Source organism: Perognathus longimembris, chromosome 6, assembly GCF_023159225.1.
Source record: "Perognathus longimembris pacificus isolate PPM17 chromosome 6, ASM2315922v1, whole genome shotgun sequence".
Classification (NCBI taxonomy): Eukaryota; Metazoa; Chordata; class Mammalia; order Rodentia; family Heteromyidae; genus Perognathus; species Perognathus longimembris.
Genome location: NC_063166.1, coordinates 55164866 through 55192326, shown reverse-complemented (window position 1 = coordinate 55192326; position 27461 = coordinate 55164866). Strand labels below are relative to the sequence as shown.

Here is a 27461-nt window from a genome sequence, read left to right as displayed (position 1 = left end):
CTCTGTCTCTCTGTCTCTCTCTGTCTCTGTCTCTCTCTCTGTCTCTCTGTCTCTCTCTCTTTCTCCTCTCTCTCCTCTCTCTCCTCTCTCCTCTCTCCTCTCTCTATGGACAACACTGTCTCTTGTAACCTAGTCATTCCCTAGCCTTTGTGCCTGGAAAATCAAATACTAGTTAAGTCTGTCCTGACATATAGAACTTTGTTCTGGAAGCAATCTGGCTAAAGAAAAGTAAAATCCTTCTTCAGTTGACCTATCTTCAACTCTTGATTTTTATGTGCTGATATGTTTGTGTTGTTTAGCAAATGCTCACAGAAAATGTTATCTAAATGTCATGCTGCTATCTCAAGGGTTTGTTGGACTTAATATCTAAACCTTAAACTGAGGATGGATCTGGAAATCCTGATTATTTCTACTTCTGTATGTGTTGAGTTGGAGCTGTCGCCTTTGATTTACCATAGTGCTTCAACTTTGAAAAGGGCTACAATACTACAAATACTATCCATGGCCAAATAATATATGAATAATATATGAGAGTTGTAATTTGATTTTCTAGCAGGGGTGTATGGGTGTGTGGGTGTGTGCATCTTCTGAAAGACCACCAAGCTAGCGATGAGACAGGGAAGCTGCCTGTTGGATAGCCTCATTCCATGATGTGATCTACTTTTTCAAATTCAGTGATATGCTGGCCCAGACCTAACCTTCAGAAGTAACTAACACAGCCAAATACAACAGCAGTGAAACAGCCTCAGTGTTCACAACAGCAGAAAGTTAATACCCATCCTGGAATAAAGGAAATACAGGTGGTGGTGGTGGTAGTGTTATCCATCCAGATGCAGCCTTATCAACCAGGATGCCTGCATCACTAGACAGCAGCCAGGGAGCGATAGACTGCCCTGGGTGGAACTTAAGAATTGCCAAAGATGCCTGGGAAATGGAAAGGGAGGTGAAAAGACACACAGCCTTTCAATGCTGTACTTGCCAACATTCTGTCAGTGATTCTCAATGATCATGGACATTGTACATGAGTCCCTTTGATGTACAGCATAACAAGGAATAGAGCTAAGAGCCAGGTACAATTCATCAGGCAAATGACACCTATTAAATCTAATCTCTGAGAATGGAACCCAGAACCTGAATTTTCAAGAAGTTGTTCAAATGTTGCTTTTGTTCACCTACCTTAGGTAACCTTTCCATAACATAGAAAATACCTAATGTTGTCAGGAACTATTTTAGGGCTTCACAAGATACAACAAACCTAGAAAACTATAACAGAAAAGCTTTGAGTTCTATTGGCATTTATCCTCTGATTTTTAAACCAAAAACAGATTGTGATTAATTAACATGTTAAACAACTTCTTTTTCCACAAATGCTTAGGAATCATCAAAATGGCATCCTACAGTAAATCAAAATGTATGGGAAAAGGAAATGACATATATTTCCTTAAAATTAACTCCATAATGACTTCCAGTATAGCTGATATTCATCATTACTTAAGATATTGGTAACCACAGAACTTTCAGGTTGGGGCTATAGTAAAGTGGTACAGCATTTGCCTAGCATGTATGAGGCCCTGAGTTCAATATACCCAGCACCACCTAGACCAAACAAAAAGGAATCCTCAAATAAAAGCAATATCCAAAATCACATGCACATTAATTGTGAATTGTTAAACCCATAGCATGGCAGCCAGATGCTCCTCATACTTTGACATAATTCTTCAGATCAGCTCTAAATTCTGCTTCATTAACTCCTGAGATTTTAAAGTGCTTCTTCTGTTTAACATACATAAAAAAATTGTATGTATGGAAGTGTTCTATGTGCATAGGATTGTGGGAAGCAGACATAAACATTGCATTTTAATGTGGTGAAATTCCTTGGCAAATTAGTTCATTATGCCTTAGGAAAAAAAACACCCTGTATTAGCTTTAGTTGTTCCTAATAAAAAGGATTGAAAGCTATATCTTTGAGTGTTCTTGGAGTTTTTATGTACACTAGGAAGGAAAAATAAAAATGCATAATGGGCATACCAAAGAAAACAAAACAGTTGTCCTTTATAGAAAGAAAATTAAATACCCAAGTACTGAGTTTACCAAAAAAAGTGACTGATGATAGTCACTGGACAGTACTAATCATTAATTTATATTTTTAATACAAGAAGTTAATATCGTCATAAATATATGTCTGTGTTACTGTTTCCAAAATTTCTCTCATTTGAAGCATGGCCAATGAGTGATGATTAATGATTGTCCTTGAGTCAATTATTCTCATCACTGATTTCAGGGCCTGATACAATCTAATAGGAGAACAAGAGGCATGGTAAATTGTGTTATATTTCCAGTACTTTTTCTGTCCAGATGACCTTGAATTACTCTTGGAAAGTCTCTTTTATTGAGGTTCCTCAACCAAAATGGTAATACTGTAATTAGATGATCTACCAGTCCCTTTAGAACAGAAAATTCAAGGAAGCTCTACTGTAGAAACCTACTATCTCCTTTAATAGTTGAATCAAATCCTTCCACCAACTGTACACCATAACAAATTATTTGTCATTATGTAATATATTGACTATTTTCTGACATACATACTTTTGTTTAAACCTAAATCTCATCCTTCACCTTCCAAGTGCCTGTCCATTTCCTAAAGCCATGGTCATGTCATAAAGATTTCTTTGCCTTAATACTGCCGCTGTTAAATATACAACTCTTCCATTTGCGCACCCAAGTTCTTCCCTAACAGAAAGGACTGAGAACTGTATCTTTGAGTTTGTTGTGTGTGTGTTTTTTAGTTTATGTATACATTCAGAAGGGACAACATTATACTGTTTGAATTTCATCACTCACAAATCTTGTCCAGTTTAAAATCATTTTTATTTGTTATTGGCACCTCTGCTAGAGAGGGTTTACTTCACTGACCATCATTTTTTCTAACCATTATTATATCCCCGAAAATTGATTATACTAGATAGTAGACTGAGCTGAATTAAATAGCTTTATAGATTCCTTTGCTTAACACTGAATATTTTTGGTGGCCAGAATCAAAAATTGCTCCAGTGAGCCTCACCTCTTGGTGTTCATGGCTTTGTGTGATTCCCTAAGCATATGGAATCAAGGATGGCAATTAGAGAATATAGAATTTCTTTATATTTTTAACATCATGATAAATACATTTCTATGCATTGTCCTGCAAATTTTTATCATTTGAAACATGGTTACTGAATGATGATTGATGATTAACCTTGAGTCAACAATTCTTAACACTTGCTTCATGGTCAGATACAATCTAATGGGAAGCCAAGTTAAATGCTGTGACTTCTGAGTCTATGTCATGAGAGGTTTTACAGTGAGATTTTACCTAGTCTGCTGATCTCTCCCTGTGGAAGAATACAACTACCATTATGTCAGGACTCTTAGACAAGTCTGAAGAACATCTCACATGGGGAGGAACTGAGGTTTCCTGCCAATAGCATACACTAACTTGTTAATCATATGATTGGAATGTGGGAAGGCTGTACAGTCTTTGTTAATCCTATAGGTGAGCATAGTCCTAATATCAAACTGAAACCCCTTGAGTGAGTTAGTACTAAGCTAATAAGTGTTATGATTATTTATTATAAAAACATTTATCATTAAAACATTGAACCACTCTTCCTTAGAAGACAATATTAGGAAGTAAGCATGTTTTAGAGTAAAAATAATTACTAATAATATCATTTGTGTTATCAGTGTATTATTACTAAATTAACATCACTACTTGTTTTATCCCACCAATTCTAATTAACATATTCAAATAATCGGCATGAACAGGGTACAAGAATAATAGTGTCATTATTATTACAACTTAAGGTTTTGATGACTACCAGCAATAATTTTCTATATTAACTATTCTTATAGTTATTTGCATGAATCACATAATTTGTTTAATGTCCAGTCACTAATATGATAATGGGTCATGACTCAAGGCAACATCTGTCTTAGGCTACACAGTTTAGCTCCAGAGTCTTGAGTTTCCTCATCTACAAGATGGATGTAGATGTATTGAACAGGAATGAGATACATTCCCTTTTCTTCACTTGTCTCCCACAATCTACTCTGCTCCTACCAGAGTGAATCTAAGAAATGCTCAAGAACCCAGAATATTAGGCAGAGCTTCAGCAGCACAAACTTAGGTGGAGTGCAGACTGAGTTTGTTTCTATATAACATTCCAAGCCTTAGAATTGTGCAGTTCGCTTGACTTCTCTATATTCTGTGGAAGAAATTCAATTTTGGACTCAATTTCGTTTTCCTTTCTTCAAACCCTGAATGAATGTCTATTAATAGTATTGCCTACCTTTTGATCATGAAATGGAAATAACAAAGCTCTTTCCTTTTTTAATGTAGGAGAATGTGGGTTTTTTCCTAAATTTTTATTGTCAGACTGATGTACAGAGAGGTTACAGTTTCATACATTAGGCATTGGATACATTTCTTGTACTGTTTGTTCCCTCCTTCCTCATTCCCCCCCCTCCTTCTTTCCCTTTTCCCCCATGAGTTGTTCAGTTCATTTACACCAAACAGTTTTCCAAGTATTGCTTTTGTAGTCGTTTGTCTTTTTACCCTGTGTCTCTCGATTTTGGTATTCCCTTTCAGTTTCCTAGTTCTAATACCAGTATACATGGTTTCCAATGTACTCAGATAAGATACAGAGATATTGCAGGTGGGTTTAATACAGATGTGAATGCCATTGCTCCTGGAGAGAAAGTATTTGTGGTAGCAAATTCCTTAGGACTGACATGCATGTGCCTTCCTAAAAGCCTTCATTACAATCTCATTACAACCAATTGGTGGTCAGTTACAAAACAAAGTCATAGCAATCTTTACCTATGGGGCATTTTTTCTCCTATATTCATGAACAAGGCATCATCTTTTCAGGAGAGAGAGAAAGAAAAAGAGAAAAGAAATTTTTCCCACTAATTGAGGTTGGTTTAGTTTTATATGGTTGACCAGAAAAATATTCACTTATCTGAATACGCATCCTAGTTTTCAAAATAGGGCTGTTGTTGTTGTTGTTTTTTACTATAACTGACAGTACTCTGTTCATTTTACAAATTGCTTTAAAAAAATGAATGATGCATTGAAAGGGACTGACCATCCATAATAGTTTTGGCATGTGAGTGTCTGCTGGATTTAGCACTCTAATGTAATCTGGCAATGACCCCCTTGAGCTGATCGGTAAGAACTGCAATGCCAAATTATGGTAAACCTCAAGAACTTTCAAGGAAGCACTCTGGATCTAACTGGGCAGAATCTTAGCAAATAGACCACAGCTATTTCTTTGTAGAAGTTCCAGTTGTATACTAGGGAGACTGCCTATGAAGGCTGCTTTGAGAAATGGAAACCACAAGGACTGGGCCCCTCAATATCTTCCCTGGAATCAGAGAATTAAGGAGGCTATGCCTGTATTCAATATGGATATCATTTTCGTTGTTCCTTACAAAAAATATAGACTGTATACACCAATATACAGATGTGTACTTGGCTTATAGACTCCTCTGTAGGTTATCAAGGACAACAGGATTTGATGAACTAGGCTCTGTCATAAGAAAAATAGACATTAAAGGAAGATAGTAAAGAAAATCATGTGAACCTAACAGCAAGGTTAAACACTCAGTGTTGCTCAACACTATTTAATTATAAAGACATTTTAAAGATGTAGTATTTATTATTATTTTCTTTGTGGAACTTGCTTGGGTAATCTGATAATTTATGTTAGAATGTCAAATGGGGCCTTTCCATTTATGTTCCTCAACTTTCTCTTTATCCAACTGCTTTCAATCCTGTAGACACTCATCTGCCCTTAACATATGCCTTTCTTGTGAGCTCCAGCTCCCTGGAGCTCTCTTGATGTGTGGGTTATGTAGCCTGCTTTGGTGCATGCCTGATATTTGTCCAACTGCTTTTTCCAACCCATTTCATTCTATTCACTTTACTTTTTCGACTACCAACAGTCAGCTCTTCATTTCTACCTACTTTGAATTTCCAGAAGTATGGTCTTTTACCAGCCATATTACCAAAACGATTTTTATGAAGTAGCTTCTCAGCTGCCTCTGACCACAGGTAACAAAACTCCTGCTCTATCTCTGATGCAAAAAAGAAATCAAAATTTTTGGCTAGTGAACCTTGATTTCTGTTTAGCCCTGTTATCATTTGAGTCTTATATAGCTTTTGTGAAACCCATAGCCTAGGTACCAGGTGTTTGTTTCCCACTAACTTCCTTGGATCTGTGGTATAAATGGAAAATTATCAGATATTCAAGAGCCATCAGCCAATAAACTTTCTGAACTAGTGATTGTTGAATTTTATAGAATTAAGTAGGAGCTACCACTTCAACATGAATTCGTGGGGCTGAGCAGTATACCATGTGCTGTAGTGCTGCAGTCAATACCTCAAGGATCTACCAAGATTAATATTCTTTTATCATGGTTATACAATTTTGACCTAGAGTATCAAGTCCACGGCTCTAAAAACTCCATTTGTTTGTTTGTTTGCCAATTTTAAACATATTCATGTAAGGCACTGCCTTTTCCACTTACAATACTGTGCTTTATAAAGTACAATGTTAATGTTTTTCCCTGTGTACATGTTCCATATTCAAGTATTGATTATGCCCAGTAATTTACTGCAGCAGCTCAACTTTTAAAAACTGCTATAGAAATCTGGGTCTTTTAAATTTGGGTCTTTAAATCTTTTATTGTGTGGAACAATGCTGCATGCATAGTTGCCTTAGTCAGCATCTTCAATGGTGGGCCCAGAGGAAACCCCACCAGAGAGAGGAGCTTCCCCACCAGGGAAGCCGCCTGGCATTCCTCCAGGCATGCCGCCTGCAATGTGGTATAATTTGGTGATGATGGGGTTACACACATTCTCCAGGTCTTTCTGCTGATGTTCAAATTCTTCCTTTTCTGCAGTTTGATTCTTACCCAACCAATTGATGACCTCATTGCACTTGTCAAGGATCTTCTGTTTGTCCTCATCATTGATCTTGCCCTGAAGCTTCTCATCTTCAACAGTTGCTTTCATGTTGAATGCATAGGATTCCAGGGAATTCTTAGAAGATACCTTGTCCTTCTGTTTCTCATCTTTAGCTTTGTATTTCTCAGCTTCCTGAACCACACATTCAACATCCTCCTTGCTAAAATGACCCTTGTCATTGGTAATTGTGATCTTGTCCTCCTTTCCTGTGCTCTTATCTACAGACGAAACATTGAGGACACCATTGTGATCAAGCTTAAAAGTGACCTCGATCTGAGGAACACCACATAGTGTAGGAGGTATGCCTGTGCGTTCAAACTTTCCAAGCAGGTTGTTGTCCTTGGTTATGGCCCATTCACCTTCATATGCCTGAATGAGCACACCCAGCTGGTTGTCACAGTAGGTGGTGAAGGTCTGAGTCTGGTTGGTAGGAATGGTGGTATTGTGCTTGATGAGGACAGTCATGACTCCATCAGGAGTCTCAATACCCAGGGACAAAGGGGTGACATCCAAGAGCAGCAAATCTTGAACATTTTCAGACGTCTCCAGATAAAGCTGCCTGGACAGCTGCGCCAGAAACATCAGCTTCATCAGGCTGAATGCTCTTATTCAGCTCTTTCCCACTGAATAAGTCTTGTAGAAGCTTCTGGATCTTGGGAATGCAGGTAGAACCACCAACCAAGACAATGTCATAGATCTGTGACTTGTCTAGTTTGGCATCATGAAAGGCTTTTTCTATAGGATCCAGAGTGCCATGGAACAGGTCATCATTCAACGCTTCAAATCGATCACGGGTAATAGAGGTACAGAAGTCAATGCCTTCATAAAGGGTGCCAGTCTCTATACTGGCCTGTGTGCTGGAAGAGAGGTTGCACTTAGCTTGCTCATAAGTGGTACAGAGACCAGCGGACAGCTCTTCTGTTCTCAATGATATTTTTTGTATGCTTGTATTTGAATTTGGCAATGAAATGTTTGACCATTGGGTTGTCAAAGTCTTCTTCACCCAAGTGGGTATCACCTGCTGTGGTTTTGACCTCAAAGATCTCATCCTCAATAGTGAGGATTGACACATCAAAAATGCCACTTTCGAAATCAAAGATCAGCATGTGGCTTTCAGCTCCAACCTTCTTGTCTAACCCATAAGCAATAGCAGCAGCAGTTGGTTCATTGGTAATTGTCAGTACATTCTGACCAGCAATGGTTCCAGCGTCTTTTGCTGCCTGGCACTGAGAGTCATTAAAGTATGCTGGCACAGTGACTGCAGCATTGGTAACAGATTTCCAAAGATAAGCTTCCACAATTTCCTTCATCTTTGTGAGAACCATGGAGGAGACTTCCTCTTCATAGAAACTTTTCGTCTCGCCCTTGTATTCAATTTGAACCTTGGGCAGGCCTGCATCATTCACCACCATGAAGGGCCAGTGCTTCATGTCATACTGGACAACAGCATCATCAAATCTATGTCCAATCAGATGTTTGTCATCAAACACAGTGTTGGTGGGGTTCTTCGCCACCTGTTCTTTGCCACATCACAGATTCAATGTTCGGTGGCCGTGAAGGCAGCGTAGCTTGGTGTGGTTCAGTTTCCCTGGTCGTTGGCACTTTCCCATGTTGGAAAACACCCACACAAGAGTAGGTGGTGCTGAGATCAATGACAACTGCATGTCCCTTTGACATGGTTGCTAATGTGTAGGCCCGGTTCCAATGGCAAAGAAAGCACACACGCAACAGAGAGCTGCCAGTGTATTCAATGAGCCTGAAAAACTCCATTCTTTACTTTTAATTTAATAAAACTTGGGAATTCTTTCTAATGAAACAAAAAAATAATAAACACAGAGATTACCAGTAGTCTTTAGTTGGAGCAATACAGTTTCATGTTTCCAAAGGAGACAAGGAAGTTGCTTTTATCTTAATACTCAGCTTTTCATTTCTTATCTTTCTATGCAAAATGTTTAATGTTTCCATCATGTGGAGCCCTTAATTACATCCTTACCAGCTGTGATGCAAAAATTAAGCATCAATTAGCTTTTTCTGGATTGCATGCATCCCTAAATTCTGTTTTCAGATCATTCCAACTTAACTTTACGATTTATATTGGAAAGATGTCTTTGAGGATTTGTTTCATTTCATTATTCTCTAGCAATAGTATTTCATCCACTTAGCTATTTTTATGGAAATCATGGTTTGATGAGAAGAGATTGCCCAATGTAACCACATCACAATAAGTATGAGATAAAATGCAGTGGTGCCCACACAATTTTGATGAGCTCCTAGATACCATACACACAAAAGCAACCCAGGACAATAAAAGTGATAAACATCATTTCACATTCAAAGTTGTTCTGATTTAAGTCACAGTGAATCTTTTAAATAGATACATCAGTATAACACACACATCCAATTGTGAATTTGTTATCTGGTTTTGTTTGATAAAGTATGTAGAAAATTCAGAAAATTCAGCCCAGGGTATTGTTAGAAGAACAAAGAAAAGTCCAGATGCTTTGCAGAACTACTTGGGATGTTCAATGCCTACGTATGTGTGATTATATACCTTGTACAGGTGTGTGTCTACACATAAAGTTATAAATGTATAGATATAGATATGTATGAATATTTCCTGCTGTGTTCATGGATAACATTCATCTCCTTCTAACTATAAAACTTTTACTTCAGCTGTAGTCTCAAATGTTAGAGCTGGCCTTGTGTTTTTGACCATTCAGCCCTCAAAAATGACTCCCAGTATCATACGGTTCTGTGTAGAAAAGAGATGGGAGCATCCACGGAGAGGAAGCATAGCATTGACTCAAGAGCAGGAACTCGGTAACTCAAGTTCAAATCTCTTCTGTCAACATGATGGGTAGAATCACTGACTCCATTTCTCAATGGCTCATTCATCCTTTGTCATGACTATTGTGGGAAATTAATGCATCCCAACTCCTTGATTTCCACTATGGCTATTTGACTTTTGAGGGCCAGGATTTGTAATTCTGTGCCATTTCTGAAGTTAGGCCTTAGAAGAGTGTGTCTTTATTTTCTGTTCTTAACACAGCCATGAGAATATTCTTTATGTAACTAGTTAGTGCAGTGAGGATATGAAATAAATATAGAAACACTGTCCCAAATAACCTATGGTTAAAAAAAACAATAAAAGTATAGCTACTACAAGTACTACAGCCTGAATGACAGGCTTCCATCTATTTCCAGCAAAGATTCCCTGAAACTCAAATGATTACACATGTAAAAGAAGTATAATAGAAATCCCAGACAATTTGGGGAGCTGCTTTATATACTTAGAGCACATACATATAAATTGTACATGTAACACATGCATATATGTGAATTGAACCACTCATATGCTCACATATATTTCTGTAAAGAATAATTTGTTACTACTGTACTCCATTGAAGTTTTATGAATATCCATTAGGAAACAATATGTGTTTAGCATAATCACTTATCTGTGTAAACTATAGGATACTGACAGGATGACAGACTAAAAAGAATTCACTAGTCCCTAGATGTATAGTGAATATTAATAATGAGTTAAAGTTCAATTACTTAAAAACGTACTTGGAAGATATATAAGCTGACAAATACAGACTCACTACCATTCTTTTTATTATTCTTCCAATTTCACCAATTCATTTTTTTAAATGAGACCACAGGATTGACTCAAGTCACTACAAAACTTATTGGCCCAGAACATTTGATAGGCAGCCTTTACATCATCTACCCAGCTGGGGTGAGAAGAACTATTTTACACATGGGAAGAAAACAAAAAGAAATATTTCATTATTTCTCACCTTATCTCCATTTTCCATCTCATGTTGAGCTACTCAGAAATCAATGACAAAATCTTTCACATCCTCAGTATGCTGGAGGGAATATGTGGCTGACACCATAATTCTCCATTTGCCCTGCCTTCTTGAGCAATGGGAAGAGACCAAAAGCATTATACTTTTTACTCATAAAAATCACTGTTATTGATTTGCGCGCGCGCGCGCGCACACACACGCACATGTGTTTGTTTTTCATTTTGACCTGTGTTTGCTAGTATGCAATGACTTCAAAGGGTCTCTTATATTATGTTCTCTACATCAACTTTTATAATTGAACTTGTACTTAATGGACTAAACATTACTGGCCTGAAGACAACGCTGGATATTTTTGACTGTGAAATAAAAGAATTCCATGGCCACATAAGTAGCTGTGAAATGCAAAAACTTCTAAAGCAATATTAAGTAGGATAAAAACACTCTGACTAATTGTACTGGAAAAGATCATAAAATCTTAAAATATATAATATATCCTTCAAGGGAAAGCCTAGAACATGTCAAATATTATCCATATTGGTTTAATTATCATCAGAGTTCACATTCATTATCTCTGAGGTCTTTAGTTGTCATTTATGTTGTTGCAGTTAAAAAGGAATTTTTTCCTCAACAATAAATCTTCCTTGAGCTTGTCAAAATGGTAAGTTTTTAAAACTTGTTTCATAGCCTCATGAAACTCCATGTCTATGGCTTACTTTGAAGTTTCTCAAAGCAACTTCTGTCCTTCTCCTGTCTTCCTTCTATCATTCTGGTGAGAGAAGAACAACTTCATCTGCATCTTGCATGCTGGCTTTGATTGTGGGGTGGCCTACCCTAAAATGTGAGAAAGAGGGTAGACTGAATAAAAGGTAGAACCTTTCAAGACAGGAGAAATATTATTAATGAGGAGGACAACCAGGCATTGTAACCAAGGAAATAGGTTTGGGGTAAATATGGGAGGCCTGCGCATTTGGTTCTGGTGAAAGTTCAATGAAAAGGTAATTTGCAATGTGCCCATTTAGATGTCCAGCCCTAGAAAATAGAGATGGCAAAAATGAAAAAAGGAAGTTCAATTTGAACCCCATTTCCTCCCATAAAGCCATGATGTTTAGACTGAATTTTAGGGGGAAAAATAAAAAGCAAAGACCAGAAGGAAAGAAAATAAAATGGATTTGTGTAGATAAATAGAGCTGGCTGAAGGAGAAAGTTGAAAAGACAGTGGAAAATAGGCATCCGACAGAAAGGTCAGTCAGATGAGGAATCTGAAATATGACTACTGCCAAGGTCATAGCATCCCAATCCAGCATGCACACTACATGCAGAAAGTATTAAGGATCATTGCTAGCATGGTCCTTCTAACATCCTGATTCTAGTAGGAGTGGATTGACAGGTGCTTGACAAAGTATGAACTGATACAATTATCTAGAGAGCATCATCAATAATGTGTAAGTGGGCTCTTGGAAACTTCTTATTCAATCCACTTATCTCAAACATGAAAAAATAGAATTACTGAGTGGCTCCATGATTTTTTAACAGGGATTTTACTTTTACTTAAATAAATCTAGGCTTTTGGTTTGGGGATACTTTCCCACCTAGAAGCCACTAAAGAAATGGGCCACTTTTTGCTTACTTCTCGGTTTCCTTTGCCTATCAAATTAATGGACAAAAGAGAAATGCACTCAGAAACAAAGCATCATGATATTTGACTTTGTATTTTCAATACAGAATATAGTTTCCAATTTAAAATGGTATTGTTACTTCTTTCTGATGCTTGAATGAAAGAGATGGATGGGTGATGACTGAGTGGGTGGGTACATAGATAGTGAATAGATACAAAATAGATAAATATCAAAATATGGATGATATATAATAATAGATGATGATGAAGATAGATAGAGATCTGAAGTAAAAGTGGCTCAGACACACTGTATATGTGAAAGTCATTTGACACATGGAATGCTTTACCTCTTTGCTTGTTTCATCTCTCAATAAGTCAAAATTTGACATGATATGGTAAAAAATAGGTAGTTGATTTTTGTATATGAAGATCTATAACCCAAAATAATTTGAATTGAGGTGACCTATGGTTTGAGACAAAGTTAATTAACAAAGGAAGCACTGGGAAAAGAGACACGAAACAGAAGACCAGGTTTTCATTCCATCCTTTAGCTCATGTCTCATACTGTACACAACTTGTTTTTAAAATAGGACTATTCATTGTACCTCTGGTTTGAACACTATGTTTTGATGCCAACTTAAATGAGCTAATTGGCAGGAAAACTCTTCAACAGTGAAGCAGAGTTTTGCTCATGCCAACTGGCATTGTTATTATGGGTTTATTATTACCATTTCCCAATTGATTATTACCAATTGACTGGGTTAGGACAAGTTTGAAGAGGCACTCATTTCTGAAAGTCGGCTCTCCTTTGCTATTTAGGTAAAGTGTGATTTGTGTTCTTTTTAAATATGCACAATGTGAGCACAAGAACATTTTTTGGGTGGACAATTCATACCCATTTGCATGTCTCGATACAGTTATGTTAATTTTCTGTGATAGTTTCCCCTCAGTGCTTTTGTTTATGAAACAATATAATAAAGTAACGTCTGCATAAATATTCCTGTTCACAATAACTGATTCTTAAGTGGATTTATACAGGAGGTTATTTTGATGTTGTGAACTTAATTAACTAACTGAAAGTCCATTAACTTCAAGGCTCCAGATGGCTACTATGGATAATTCCAGAAATACAAATGTGAAAGTCATGGTAGAATTTTCTTTGGCGTATGTATAGAATTTCTACCATGGGCCCACTTAAAAAATCAGTATCCTAATAATTAGATTAAAGCAAAAATAACCAAGCTCTATTTGCATGCTCATGAAAAGTGGCAATTGAAAAAAAAAGTCTAACCATTCCAAAAAAATAAAAAACATGTAATTACCATCTACAGTTAGCATATCTCCTGAAAGGCCTTGGAATTTTATGGAAAATCACACTCTCACCTGCATTATTGGACATCAAGAATGGTTTGTAGTTTCATGGTATTGAAATCAGGAATATGAAGCTTTGCTTTCAGAATTTACCTATCCCTACCTTTCCTCAACCTTACATACATAATCATGATACACACCCCACAACACTTTTCACTTGAGTATTCTCTCTTGCCAATAGCCATCTGCCTGCAGATACCTGAGTAGAAAGAATGTACACTAACTACTGACGGCAGAAACTATGAATCAGATCAGAAACCTAAAACATAAGGAAATTTTGCAAGATTGTTTTTGCAGACTGATGTGGACAAAAAAAACCTGCAAGAATGTGTCTGAAAAATAATTAAAGCAAAAATGTCTGGGCGAATGACTAAAATCATAAGAATTCCAAATGTGAGGCCATAAATTAAACTCTCAGTATTTCTCCTCCCTTCAAGAAGAAGAGGGAGAGATATGACAGCTCTAGAATTTATCAGAAATATCATGATTAAAAATGAGCTTTTTAGGTAGTAGAAGGGTAGCTTATGTAGTAGAGTGCCAGCCTTGATCAAAAAAATCAAGCAAGGTAAAGAGGCCTTGCATTCAAGCCCAATTATAGACACACACACACACACACACACACACACACACACACACACACACACACACACAATGACTTTTTAAAACGGGAAACTTAAATACTTGTTGCTTCCTATATAGGAGACTCATTTTTGGAGATATCATTATATAAATGCTTTTATAAACAACTTAGAATGTAAATAAGTAAAACTACAATCAGTTGCACTCATTTACATTGTACTCTAACCAGCTAGCAAAACATTGTTCTCAAAGTCAGGGTTGGTAGGATGCACAGGGGATGGTGTAATAGTGAATTGAATACTGCCCTTTCCTCCAAATCCAGGACTAGTGGAACTCTAATAATACGATTGTATGTATTGTAAGGTCTTTGCAAGCATACTTAGTTGAGATGAGAAGACCTAATTATTCAAAATGAGGACATTAGTGAATTAGAGTGGGCCCTAGATCCAATGATGGAATTTTTATAAGATCATTAACTGGTGCATAAAAATAATTCTGTGTGAGAAATATGTATTTTTAAATAAACATTCCTGGGTTCCACAAGCATATCTGTGGAGGAAAAAAGGAACTAGCATTTTTACTTATCTTGAAAGTTTCAAGATTTTGAAAACTCTGGCACTTGGTGATGTGATGATATATAAAGCAAAGCAGTTGCATTGGGCTTACTTCTGGTTCAAAGACCAGAGTCAGGGCAAGTTAACCTATTCCAGAATATTCTCACTTATGAAAATAAACCCTGTTAAAGTCAAGAGGAGAGAAAGCATTGTGAATGGGAGTACATTATATATAAGTGTTCAGAATATCACCATTTCATTTTGGCATCTAAGGTCAGCGCACTGAATACTCAAGGTCGTCAATAACAGCTATACATGTAAGCCAAGTCAAACTTTATGATGAATGGTAGTTACAGTATATGCAGTATTCATTAAGTGGCATTTACTTCACATACATCATCATCTTGTATCAGCTAGATGACTTTCTTCTGCGATGTTGGTATACTAGAAGCTTTATCTACTGATGAAAGTATTGAATTTAGCAGAGTTAAATAGCTGAGTGGAAGTTACCCAGCCAAGGATCAAGCCTACTCACAAAATCTGGACTGCATAAATCTAACCCTGTTCTGTACCCTTAATCACAGATTCAAAATAAGAGCTCTACTTCTGGAAAGGCAAGCCTGTTTAATACTGAGACTTGTTTCATTGTCTGGATGGACTTGTTGTAGTCCAGGACTAGACATGTTATCTCTTTCAAGAGCCCCACTTTTATACATTTATGAAAAGAAACATTATGTGAAAGTAGTCACCAGCATATATGCATAGAATTTTTTAACTGAATGTCATCTTAAGATAACAGTATATTTAAAGAAACATAACTGATCCACCTTGCTGGCTATCCTGAATGAACTCAAGGGTAGAAGGATCTCATCTGGAAGCCCCAGCAACTCTAGGTTACTCTAGGTTACAGTAAATGTTACAAAATCTAGATCCCCTCCTTAGTTTTGTTCTGCACTGGACTTTAGTTGGTTTGCTTCCATCAGTTCTTTTCAATTGATTTCTACATTCATTTGTCCCTTCAGTTCTGGGGGGAAAATGGATGCATTTGTACAGTTTTATTTACTGAAGTGAGCACCTTGGTCTTTCTTGGCACAACATTTTTCTCTATGGGTGGCATTGAGAATCTGGGTTTTCTGCATTTTGCCAGAATGAAATAATTTTCTGGTTTGAAATAAGGCAAAGTAATGGTCTTTGTACTGAGCAATATCATGCATATATTATAACAGGTCTATAGAAACCCATAGCTGGTGCTGTTTAGAGGGTTCCTGTTAGCCATTTCACACCCATTGGTTAAACAAATGTAAGTCTAGTTGATGACTGGGCAGAAAACACACTAAAGGTCAGAGCTGCTGAATGAACTCAGTCACAAAGCCTGCCACATGACTTGAATACTGGTGAATCCAACATGGAGGCAGTTAGACCCTCCAAAAATAACAGTTGGTTCCAAATGGACCTCAACATAATTGAAAAGTACACAACCCCTTCATATCCAATTCCAAATTAAGAATTAAGTACACTTCAAATAACTCATTGTCCAGAGGGTCTGTTCATGCTTCACACCTCAAATTTAAATAAAGTAGGAAAACAGAATCCTGGTTAAAGTTTTTCAGTGAATATATCTTTGGTGGATCTTTGCAAATGTATTTTACATCTGCTCATAGAATTAAAGTTTGGCTTTCTCCTCTCAAACTTTCCAAAAGGATGTCATGAAGGGCTAGCTTGTTTTTAATTAATAAGTCATCTGTCAGGTCCATGGAACAAATCCATACTTTATGTGGAATGTGTTTAGTGTGGACTTTGGCAATATTATTTTAGGAATGTGTCTATTCAATTGAGTAGTTACTATAAATTGTGCCAATATGCCAATTTCACTTGCATATCTGTCTGATTTGGGCACTTCCTTTCCTGTTGAAGGATGATGGTTGGCTAGAACATTATTGGCTACAGCAAAGATGCAAATAAAGCATCATTTTCCTGCTGAAAATGCAGACCAAGGCTTTATTTTGACTGCCTTAAATTCTGACCTGTAACTGGCATTAGAAATATCAGTGAAGAAGCCACGCATTGCAGCATTTAGCCTCATAGATGCTGGGGCAGAAGAGAGTTTAGGAAGTAGATTTTAAAGAGAGTACAGCCACAGACATTATATAACAAGATCATTGTATAGGGTGAGGTATCTGTTGGTTATTTTCAGAAAGCTATCATTCTATTACCTTCTACTAAAATTATCTTAGTGGATACCTGACTGATATTGTTATTTATTTTTAACCATGTCTGACATTGACAAGAAGTTGATGTCAACATAAATTGACATTTGATGTTCTAACATTACTTTCTTTTGCTCTTTTTCATTTTTATTTGGTTAGTTATTCTCTGGTTGTTCAGTTTTTCTAAAAAGAAATCATTGAAGACAAAATTAGCATAAAGATAATTATGCCACAAGCAATACTTAGAATGACCTGAGCTTTAGCATTTTAACCAAAGAAGAGTTTGGCTGGTAAAGAAGCTTTGAAACTAATGATTTCCATACATTAGTTTTCCTTCTCGAGAAGATGTTTATAGTTACAAATACATACAGCTTTAAACTTTAAAGCTTAGAAAAATGAACTACCTCTTAGTGTTGCAATCTGAAGAAGACAAAATAAGGTTTAAGTATCTTAATTTAGCTGTCTTAATATCTATAGATGAGCATGGCAATATATGCAATATTTTTTGCAATCCCAGCATTCCAGAAGCTAGACAGACAAATCACCGCTTCAAGGCCATCCTGGGTTATATGATGAGATCTTGTTTCAAAAGAACTAAACAAGGAAAAGCAAAAAAGAAAAAATGACAAACTACATTTATCTGCCTTTCTATCATCTATTATCATATATTTAGACATCTATCTACTTATTTCTTTCTGTCATGCAAGGTATACCAATATAACAAGTTTACACTCTTGCCAATATGTCACAATTGTCTGGCTGAAGGGAGTCCCCAGCTTCCATGGAGACTACGCCCCCTCTGTGCCAGGACTTTATTGACTTGAAGGCATATTCCTCAAGGATCAGAAAAGAGGACAAGAAGAATTGCTTTTCTCTATACTTACTGTTGTGGATTTCTTTTCTTTTCTTTTTCTTCTTTTTCTTTCTTTTTTTTGGAGGGGGAGCTGAATTTTTGTAAAAGGAATTAAAGATTTATTAGGATAATAAGAAACAACAGGGGGAAGCTAGGCAAAGGATTACAGTATGGGGTTTACATGTGGCATCCATATGGGTTTGGGGATAGGCTTTTACAGGGTTACTGGAGATACTGCTGATTTGCGAGCTCCTCCTTTGTGTACCCACTTGACTGGCTCTCTTTTTTGAGTACCATGGCTTAAATTTCACGTGTTGGGGTCATGTTGGAAGCTCAGGCTTTCTATGTGCATTCCATCTGGCCCACTTTGCAGGCTTGACTACTTCCTGCATCACATTGGCCCATTTAGCACACTTGGCTCATGTCTACATTCCACCTTGGTGTTTCTCTGTCTGTCGTCTCTCCTTAAATGGGGCCTCCTCTACACGTCCAAGCATGAGTATTTCACACAGTTCATCAAATAAAAGAGGATGGCAAAACCCCAAGTTAAATAGAATATCGCAGGGACATTTTAGCTCCATCCTGATTCCTTGAAGTACCCTTAGCCCACTAGGGATATTTGCTAATCCACACTTTTCAAAGCATTTAATTGGATAGACCATTGAAAATTGTAAGTTCCAAAGGTGCAATGAAGACAGGCCATTTGGGGCAATGATGATGTAGTGTTTTTTTGTGTGTCTGTGTATTTTGTGTTTTTTTTTTTTAATTTTTATTGTCAAGCTGATATACAGAGCAGTTACAGTTTCATACTTTAGGCATTGGATACATTTCTTGTATTGTTTGTTACCTCCTCCCTCATTCTCCCCTCCCCCCTCCCCCTTTCCCTTCCCCCCCCCCCAGGTGTTCAGTAGATTTACACTAAATAGTTTTGCAAGTATTGCTTTTGTAATTGTTTGTCTTTTTTACCCTGTGTCTCTCGATTTTGGAAATATGGCCTAGTGGTAAAGTGCTCATCTCGATGATGTAGTTTTGAAACCTGGCTGGGAGGATGGAAATACCACAGTGGGTCCATAGAAGAGAGGAAAGACTACATCATGTAATGCTTCAAACTTTCTCCAAATGGCCTTCTAGGGAGGACCCCTGAGTCCTACAGTTATAATTAGGTCACTTACAACCTACTGATCCAGGAAAGCAGCACACTGAAATCTTTTTCTATATGCTTCATTGGCTACCATGATAGCTAGGTGAAGAGGTCATTGTTGTAAAAGTCATCAAAATAAAAGGTCATATGAATGAAAGGGGTGTATCCCATGGGGATTACAGTCTAGGTGAGATGCTTTCTTCTCTATCTGACATTAAAAGAGACAGAGGATAGGCAACTGCTGCAAGAAGATAAAAGAACAATAATTTTGAAACATTAATGCATGTTAGAGAAAATAGAGCAATGAGGGCAGGTAAGGAGTTAGATACTGATGGAATGTTCTTTTTATTCCTTTCTGTCTTATAAACTGCACAACATGAACATTTTCACATGCACGCATGCACACACACACATACACACACACACACACACACACATACACACACACACACACACACACACACACACACGGTGGTCTGGCTCCCACCATCCAGCCTTAGAGAGCATTGTTGACAAAACCATTTTTAGTTTGCTCTTCCTTATTGTCTGAGGCATGAGCCTGTGGAAAATTACTGACAGGAGATTGTTCTCTTGAGGTTTGCCTTTTGAATAAAGGGATTCTTTCTTGCAAGAGTGGGAGGGATACCAGCCTGAGAAAAACAGCTTTTGTCCTCACAAAATGCTCTTTTGGAAGAGATATGCTAATGAACTTCTCTTTGAACTGTACATGGCATCTGCAGTGTGTGTCAGATGCTAATGGAAGTGGTAAGAAAATGATAATGCACAGGAAACAGTGCTGTAATGTGCTGGACACCCCTCCACCACCCACAGCCCCTTTTCTTTGAGATTCCTGACAAGGTTTTAGAACTGCGACTTGGCCCTCACACTCTCCTTTTGAGAAGAGATTTTTATTTCTCCCAATAATGACGTTTTTTTTAAAGTCATGATTCCTTGGCTTTATAAAACACTATCCTCCATGGGCAACCTCATAAGCAGCAATGAATGACAATTGTTCCTTGAAATTTTTAATTACTGTGACAAAGCAAGAGTAATTATTAACTTTTGTAGCTGAACCACCTCTGCAGATGTTCTTAATCAACCAAAAGAAAGAAAGAAGAGTGTTCTTAGATGGGAGTATGAAATATACAAAAGGGAGACGCAGCTGGGTTCGGGAGTTGACATGAGCTCCAAGAGCTCTTGATGAACAATAGCTCCAACACTGGAAGGGTAATTTCATGTCACAGACTAGATGGCAAAGAACTTCGAGTCAAAAGACCTATTTCTGGCACTGCACTGGCTTCGGCATGTGAGGGTACTTTGGACTTAGTGCAGCATGTGAATGATAGCAGAAGGCAGGAAGGAGCTTTGTACCTTAACTGCTTGTGGACCTGTTGCGATTTATAATCAACAACAGGCTGATTTCAGAAAGAAAGGGTCATTGTGGGTAAGGAGCCCTCTTGGGCATTATCTGAGAGGTAATCCGTGGGCTATCAGATATCAGTATCCCTAGCAGATGGAGTAGAATGATATGTACCAGCCTTGAATGGAGATGTACATGTGAACAATGCAGAACAGCTCCTCTCCATTGTGAAAATGACATATGTTTTTTTTATTTTATTTTAATCTCTGACCAGTAATTTCCTCCCATTATCTCCCAGGAGCATTTCTTAGGTTATAAGGTCAATAGAGCATCCTTGCCATTGCAGAACATAGAACAAGGTCCTCATAACTATGTACATGTGTCTGTTCTTTGCTAAGCACATGGACCTCAACAGATGTGCCATTTGCAAGGGTGTCCATTGTGATCCAGGCATGGCAGAGTTGGAAATTAACTTGTACAAATGAGCCTTCATTTCTAACCAAAATAACTCAGTCTTTCAGATGCAGGCCATTTTGTCTCAAATAGTTTAAGGAAAGTCAAAAAGAGCAATTTACCAAAACAAAACAGGACACAATTGTGCTGCTACAGAGTAATGACAGATGTACTTGGTTTGCAAAATGCCCCACCCCCCCAAAATAAAAAGATCCTTTGCAAACACAAAGGAACAATTTTAGAATACTAGAATGTCCTTTGAGTGCTTATGGATTATAGATGACTTCTAAGTCATCCAGACCATGTCTGGGGACCCAAATGAAAGTGTTTCCCATTCTGTAATTTATAGGATGAAAGACTTATTTTGGGGGTAGGGGATGGGTGTGAATATTCCCAATACTTTTAAGCAAGAAAAAGAAGAATGGTACACAGTGTCACTTTATAGGAACATTAAGATATCATAACAAGGACTTCTGTATAATCTTGCCAAATCTTTTCATTATAGTATCTCAACCATCAGCTTGCCAGTTTCCCTTTCACACAGGCTAATAGGTTAGATACTAATAGTGCTGGTTAGATATCAAATGGCCATTAAAAAGGTGTTTCTTTTTATTTTGTTTACTCTTAAGTAATTTACCTTTAAGTACAAAGGAATTACCATTTAACACAGTAACTTATAATAGAAGGTATCTTGATCAGTGTCACCCCTTTCAACATTCTCACTTACCTCCTCCCTTACTTTCTGAATTTTATAGTATATACCTTTAATTCTTGACTACATTCCCTCACTTGATAAAATGTTCTCATCAGTATAGTAGTCTCTGATATTTCATCTGTCTGGTATCTCATCTTGACCAGGGGGCTGGGGTTGTAGCTCAGTGAGAGTGACAATATGTGCTTAGCATGCAGAGGGCCTGAGTTCAAAAGCCAGCAAAACAAAAAAAGAGAGACAGAGGAAAGAGAAGATGGAAGAGGAAGGAAGGGATGGAGGGGCAGAGGGATGAAGAAAAGGAAAGAAGGAAAGAGGACAGGTAGGAAAGAAGGAAATCAGGGAAGAAAACAGTAACTCCTTAAATGAACCTGCCTTAGCTCTGCCAGCAGTACACTAGATATTTCATATACCTGAATAGGAAATTTACCAACACTTAATTGATGTTCATGGAGCACTTATTGCTTCTCAGGCCCTTTGCCAAGCACTTTATATAGAATATTTCATGGTGGTGTCTAGATTCTAAGAAATTATTCCAAATTCTCTGATCCCTAATATATATATATATATATATATATATATATATATATATATATGCTTACTAGTTAGCCAAGCCCCAATCTATGTACCTACTACAAAGGGATTCTGCAGATGTAAATGAAGTCCCAAGGTAAGTGGTATTAAAATAAGAATATTATTCAGGTGAGTTTTACCTGGCTACATTGTCTCAGTGTACAGAAAGACAGAGAAAGAGACAGAGAGGAGAGAGAGAGAGAGAGAGAGAGAGAGAGAGAGAGAGAGAGAGTTGGGCAATCAATTCAAGAACCAAAAAGAATTTGACATTCCTTTTCTGGTTTGAAGACAGAGACAAAAGCATGGCACAGAATACAGGGGACCACTATGAACTGACAGTGGCCCCATCTTCCAACATGGAAATGAGAATTCAGTCCAACCACTGCCATGAATCTTGCCAGCAACGAAAGTGAGCTTAGAAGTAGATTCCTCTCCACAGCCTTCAGAGAAATCATAATGCCACCATGATCCTGAGCAGAAAACCCAATCATTGAATCTTCGAAATGATGATCTAATGAATAGGTGCCACTAATTTTAGAGATGGCTGTGAGACTGAGACTTACAAAGTTTAACTATCTGGCTTCAGGTCACAGAGCTGGTAAATGGTGAAGTCAATCTGAAAGTCAGTGCCTTAGACAGACTAAGACAGTTTCTCCGATACAGCCCCCTCCCTGCTGCCCCCATCCTGTGCATATCTTGCACACTCTTCTCCCCTTCTGTGTGATCCTGTGGATGTGATGGCATAATAGCTCTCTTGACTAGGAAAAAGAGATTATCTCTCAGATAATATTAAGAAAAGTATTTAACTTACTGGGTTAATTGAAAGGGAGAGTGTACTGGTGGACTTCACCTAATTAGGTAGGGTCTTTAAAAAATAATCTTGAGATTGGGAAACCAAGGAAGTCATCCTGACATGTTCTTGCTGACCCAGTAGGAAGGAAGCACCATGTGGCCTCTAGGAATCCAAGGTGTCTTTTGTTAACAGCTAAGAACAAAATGGAGACATAGGTCCTACAATGGTAACAATTGAAAATGGACTCTGAAGAGCACCCTCCCCTAGTATCAGGCGAGAATCTTAGTACAGTGGTTGCAGGTTTTTCACTGGATTGAGGAACCAAATGTGCTGGACCTGGATATGGTTTTATGACATGCTTGGAAACAATGAGATAAAGTATCTATTGATGCCATTACATATGTGGCCATCTGCCGGTGCTGAAAGTGAAAACTAATGCAATAGGCGCATTGTTCTCCATTGTTTCACTTGGTGAGAAAGGAGGAACTAAGATCAAGGCATCTGAACTTCTTGTTTCTGTTTCTCTAATAAACTCCCATGAATGACATCATTCTTTTTAGGTATGCATTATCATTGACTTGTTCAGACCCCTAAGGCAGTTTTACCTGCTTCTGTCTTTATACTTCAGCCCCAAATTTTAATTCACTAATGAGGAGACACCACTGTTTTATGAGTTATAGCTCATATCTCAGCCTGCAAGGAAGAACCTGTTGGTTTATCACTCCAGAAAGATGGAAATACACCTCAGCTGTCCATCAGGCTGTATTTACATAGGTTAACCTTCTAGCAATCCTTAGTTATGGCAGTATTTGGTGGATTCTGGATCTCTGAATGTTTGCCATTGAAGAAGCAAACTATATTTATCACAATCCATTCAGTCTCCCAGTATCACTGAACACAGGACTTGGCTGTGTCAGCTGCCCTAAAACTTGGTCATATGAAAAATGGAGGTCAGCTGTAGATACTGCAAGCCTGCTTCACTGGGCAACTCTCTTCAGGGGTATTGGATATGATGCTGCAAAAGATTAATAGGACTTATGTCATCATGTTTATGAGGCGTAAAACCCCCTCCTGTGGATTAATGGATATTTTGGTGGAAGAAATACATCTTTACTTCTTTGTGTCTTGATAGTTGAGCTGTGGTTGACATCAATGGAAATTTATGAAGAGATTTCTGTTAGAAGGGCAGTGTTTAAAGGATGTTTTTGACCTCTAAGTCAATGAAAATAGATTTTTGATTGTTGACCAAGACAACTATAACATAAGACTTTCAACCTTTAAAAAAATCTTATTGAAGTGGAACATGTATACAGTTCCTGAGTGCACAGCATGATAAATCTGTACAAGCTGAACATATCCAAGAAACTAACATCAAATGAAAACTCAGGACACCAAGCAACACCCCCCCCCAGGGTACCTCTGAGCAATCTTCACCTCAAAGTAATTGCTGCACTACCTTCTAATAGCACAGGTGGCTTTGTCCCTGTTTACAGTGCTTTGGACTTTGTACAAATAGAATCCTCCAGTATATTCTTCTCTGGATCCTTTTGTGCCACATTATATTGATGAAATTTTTTCACTCTCATTTGGTTGTGATATTCCATTACACAAACATGTCTTTATCCATTCTACCACTTATGGTTATTTAAGCAACTTCCCATTTGGAGATATTACCAAAAACAAACAAACAAACAAAAAAACCTGCTGTGAACATTTTAGTGTCTGGCTTTTGGTGAACACATAGGTGTATTTTCCTGGTTGTCTACCTAGGTCATACCTTATGAGTGTATTCAGCTATTTTTGTAGATACTCTCAAATAACTTTAACGAGTAGTGATATCAATTTTCATTTTTTAAAAGCCATTTATAAAAGTTCTTCACCCTCTATATCCTTGGCAATCTTAATATTTGTTTTTTTATTGTAAAAAGCCTGTATCTTTTCATGCATACCAGTTTATAGAATGTCACTGTGGCTATTGTAAAACGAAACAGCACTCTATTTGAAAACATCAGTATAAGGCTGGAAAGCCATTATATTCCACATAATATCTCCGAAAAAGACAACAGTTGGTGGCAGTGCCCTTTATATGGTGCTTTTCCAGTGTGAGAAAGCATCTAGGCTTCATACAATTCTGTTCACAGGTGATCTGGCAAACATGAAGGGAAGTCTAACTCCTGAGTATTTTATATTTTGGTTATACAACAAAACATTGTGAAAGCGTATGTGGCACCTTACATACTTTTTAGTCAAGTCTGTTTGCCTATCTATTTGCTCTACAAATATTTTCAGAACTCCTAGGATAGGTGAGGACCTGTTCACACCATGCAATAGAGTTGAAAAGATGATCACTACCTGATTTTCAGTAAGGTTCTACTTTAAGATATAAGGAAGAATAGGGCCAGGTAGTGAATTCAAGAAAATAGTGAGGTTGCTATTGTGCAATTTGCCATGATATTTTAGACAGGCCATCAATTAGGGTTTATAGACATGTTCATGTAAAAGTAAATCATTTTACCCACATGTGGTGGAACACACTTGTAATTTCGGTCTCTCCAGAGATAGAGGTAACAGAATCAGAGGTTCAAAGCCAGTCCAGGCTTTGGAGACCATATCTCAAAAGCAAAATGCAAAATGAATGGTTTAGAGGGGTAGCAAAAGTACTAGAGCACTTGCCTAGTATGCACAAGCTTCTGGGTTCAATCTTCAGTACAAAGCCAACCATTTTAAACATGTGAAATCAACTACAAACATATAGATATACTCCAGTAAGTTCACTGACTTGAAGGGCTAGGATCAGCTAAGTGCATTTTTAAGGAAGTAATTGGAATTTAAGTCACCTTGACAGATATCCCCCTCTGATCAAGAACATTGATTGGTACTTTAGGTGATTCACTGAGTTTTCTACATGAGAGCCAGTGAGCTGGTAGTAAGATTATATTAGCCCAGATTTGATCAGGGAAGCAGACCCTGTGAGGGATAATGGAAGAAGGCATTTGTTTCAGGAACTAGATCTTATACAGTTATGGGAGGCAGTGGGAAAGGAAATGTACGTAAAGCCCAGTGGCAGAGCAAAATTCACAACCAAGCCCTGGAGTAAGGCAGCATGGAAGGTGGAAAAGAACAGGTGACTTGATGAAAGCTAGCCATCAAATGAGCGGAAACAAGAACAATATGGGAGTCATGGCTGGAGCCCACCAGGTCAAACTGACATGTGTGTCTGTCTCCCACTGCATCAATTCCCAAAGCTGAAATCTCCTTTAGAGGGACTCAGTATTCCCCCTGCAGTCTCCCATGTATAGAGCCCAGGATCAGGAGAACTTGAAGCAGATCCCTGCAGGAGTTTAGGATCCATACTGGTTCACTACCTTCCCAGAGACTCTCTGAACCATGTTTTTCCTAGTCAATGGTGGCAGCTGCTCTACTCTGAAGCAAATCACAGGGACACTTCTCCATGTACAGCCCCAACCCAGAACAATTCAGAGATATGTAGTTCCTATTTGACATTGCAAAACCAGTGCAAAGATAGCCTATAGCAGAGTACTGCAAGGGAGAGCGATAACTATCGAAAAAGCATTCTTTTATTATATGTATATGAAAATCGATTTCTACAGACAAGATGGATCCTTTCATCATATCATAGAGGTAGTAACCAGCCTAGAGAGTTTCTATTTGGCTGCTGTCTGAAAAAGAGTATGGATTGCAAAGTTAAGATACCCAAGTTTTTATCATTCAATTTCTTTTGGCCTAAGGAAAGCATATTGATTAATGTCTGGATTCAGAAGTGAGTAGCATATGAAATATCCACAACAAACTGAATGTACTCACTTAGTAACTGATGAATAAGTGATGAATACACGAAAAATAGTTTTTCAAGAGCCATCCTGTCACAAAGTTATTCAATGGCTTGAGATTGAGAAATAGAAAAGGAAAAACAAAAGACAAACTTTGATACCATGTTCCTGGGTCTCAGGAGTGACACCTTCATGCAGGTACATAGCTGGAACGAATCACCAGAGCCTTTCTGCCTTTATAGATATCAGAGGTCCATTCTCTCATCCATGTATCAACTAGACTTTCCATGTTCTTCCTGTGTCCTCAAGGTGGTTTCTACTGACTTAATCCATTCAGCTTTTCAACATGAGTGAAGTGCTGTATAGTTGTAAAAGCAAGACTTCAAAAATTTGTACTAGAGTCCTGTGTAACTTATATCCAGGTGTATTTTTTTGTCTTTTACCATCCAATGTGTTTACTTATAGAATTATAGGCACATTCTAGTTACAACAAATGATCATTCAGGATTCTAGTCAGTGAGACTAAAGGAAGATATTTTTAGGAGGGGATCTTAAAGGTTCAATAGCTATGTGCATATGATTATATAAAATGTTTATTGAAATGAACTCCAACAAGTGGAAACAAAAGTATTTTTTGT

General features: G+C 37.6%; 1 protein-coding gene and 1 pseudogene across 2 annotated transcripts in view; one reads left to right on the top strand and one right to left on the bottom strand.

Annotated features, from left to right (window-relative positions):
* Nucleotides 1–27461, top strand: part of Macrod2 (mono-ADP ribosylhydrolase 2) — a 1728876-nt gene that overhangs the window by 1522287 nt on the left and 179128 nt on the right. The gene's annotated exons all lie outside the window — the stretch shown is intronic.
* On the bottom strand, nucleotides 6746–8706 carry LOC125353239 (annotated as a pseudogene).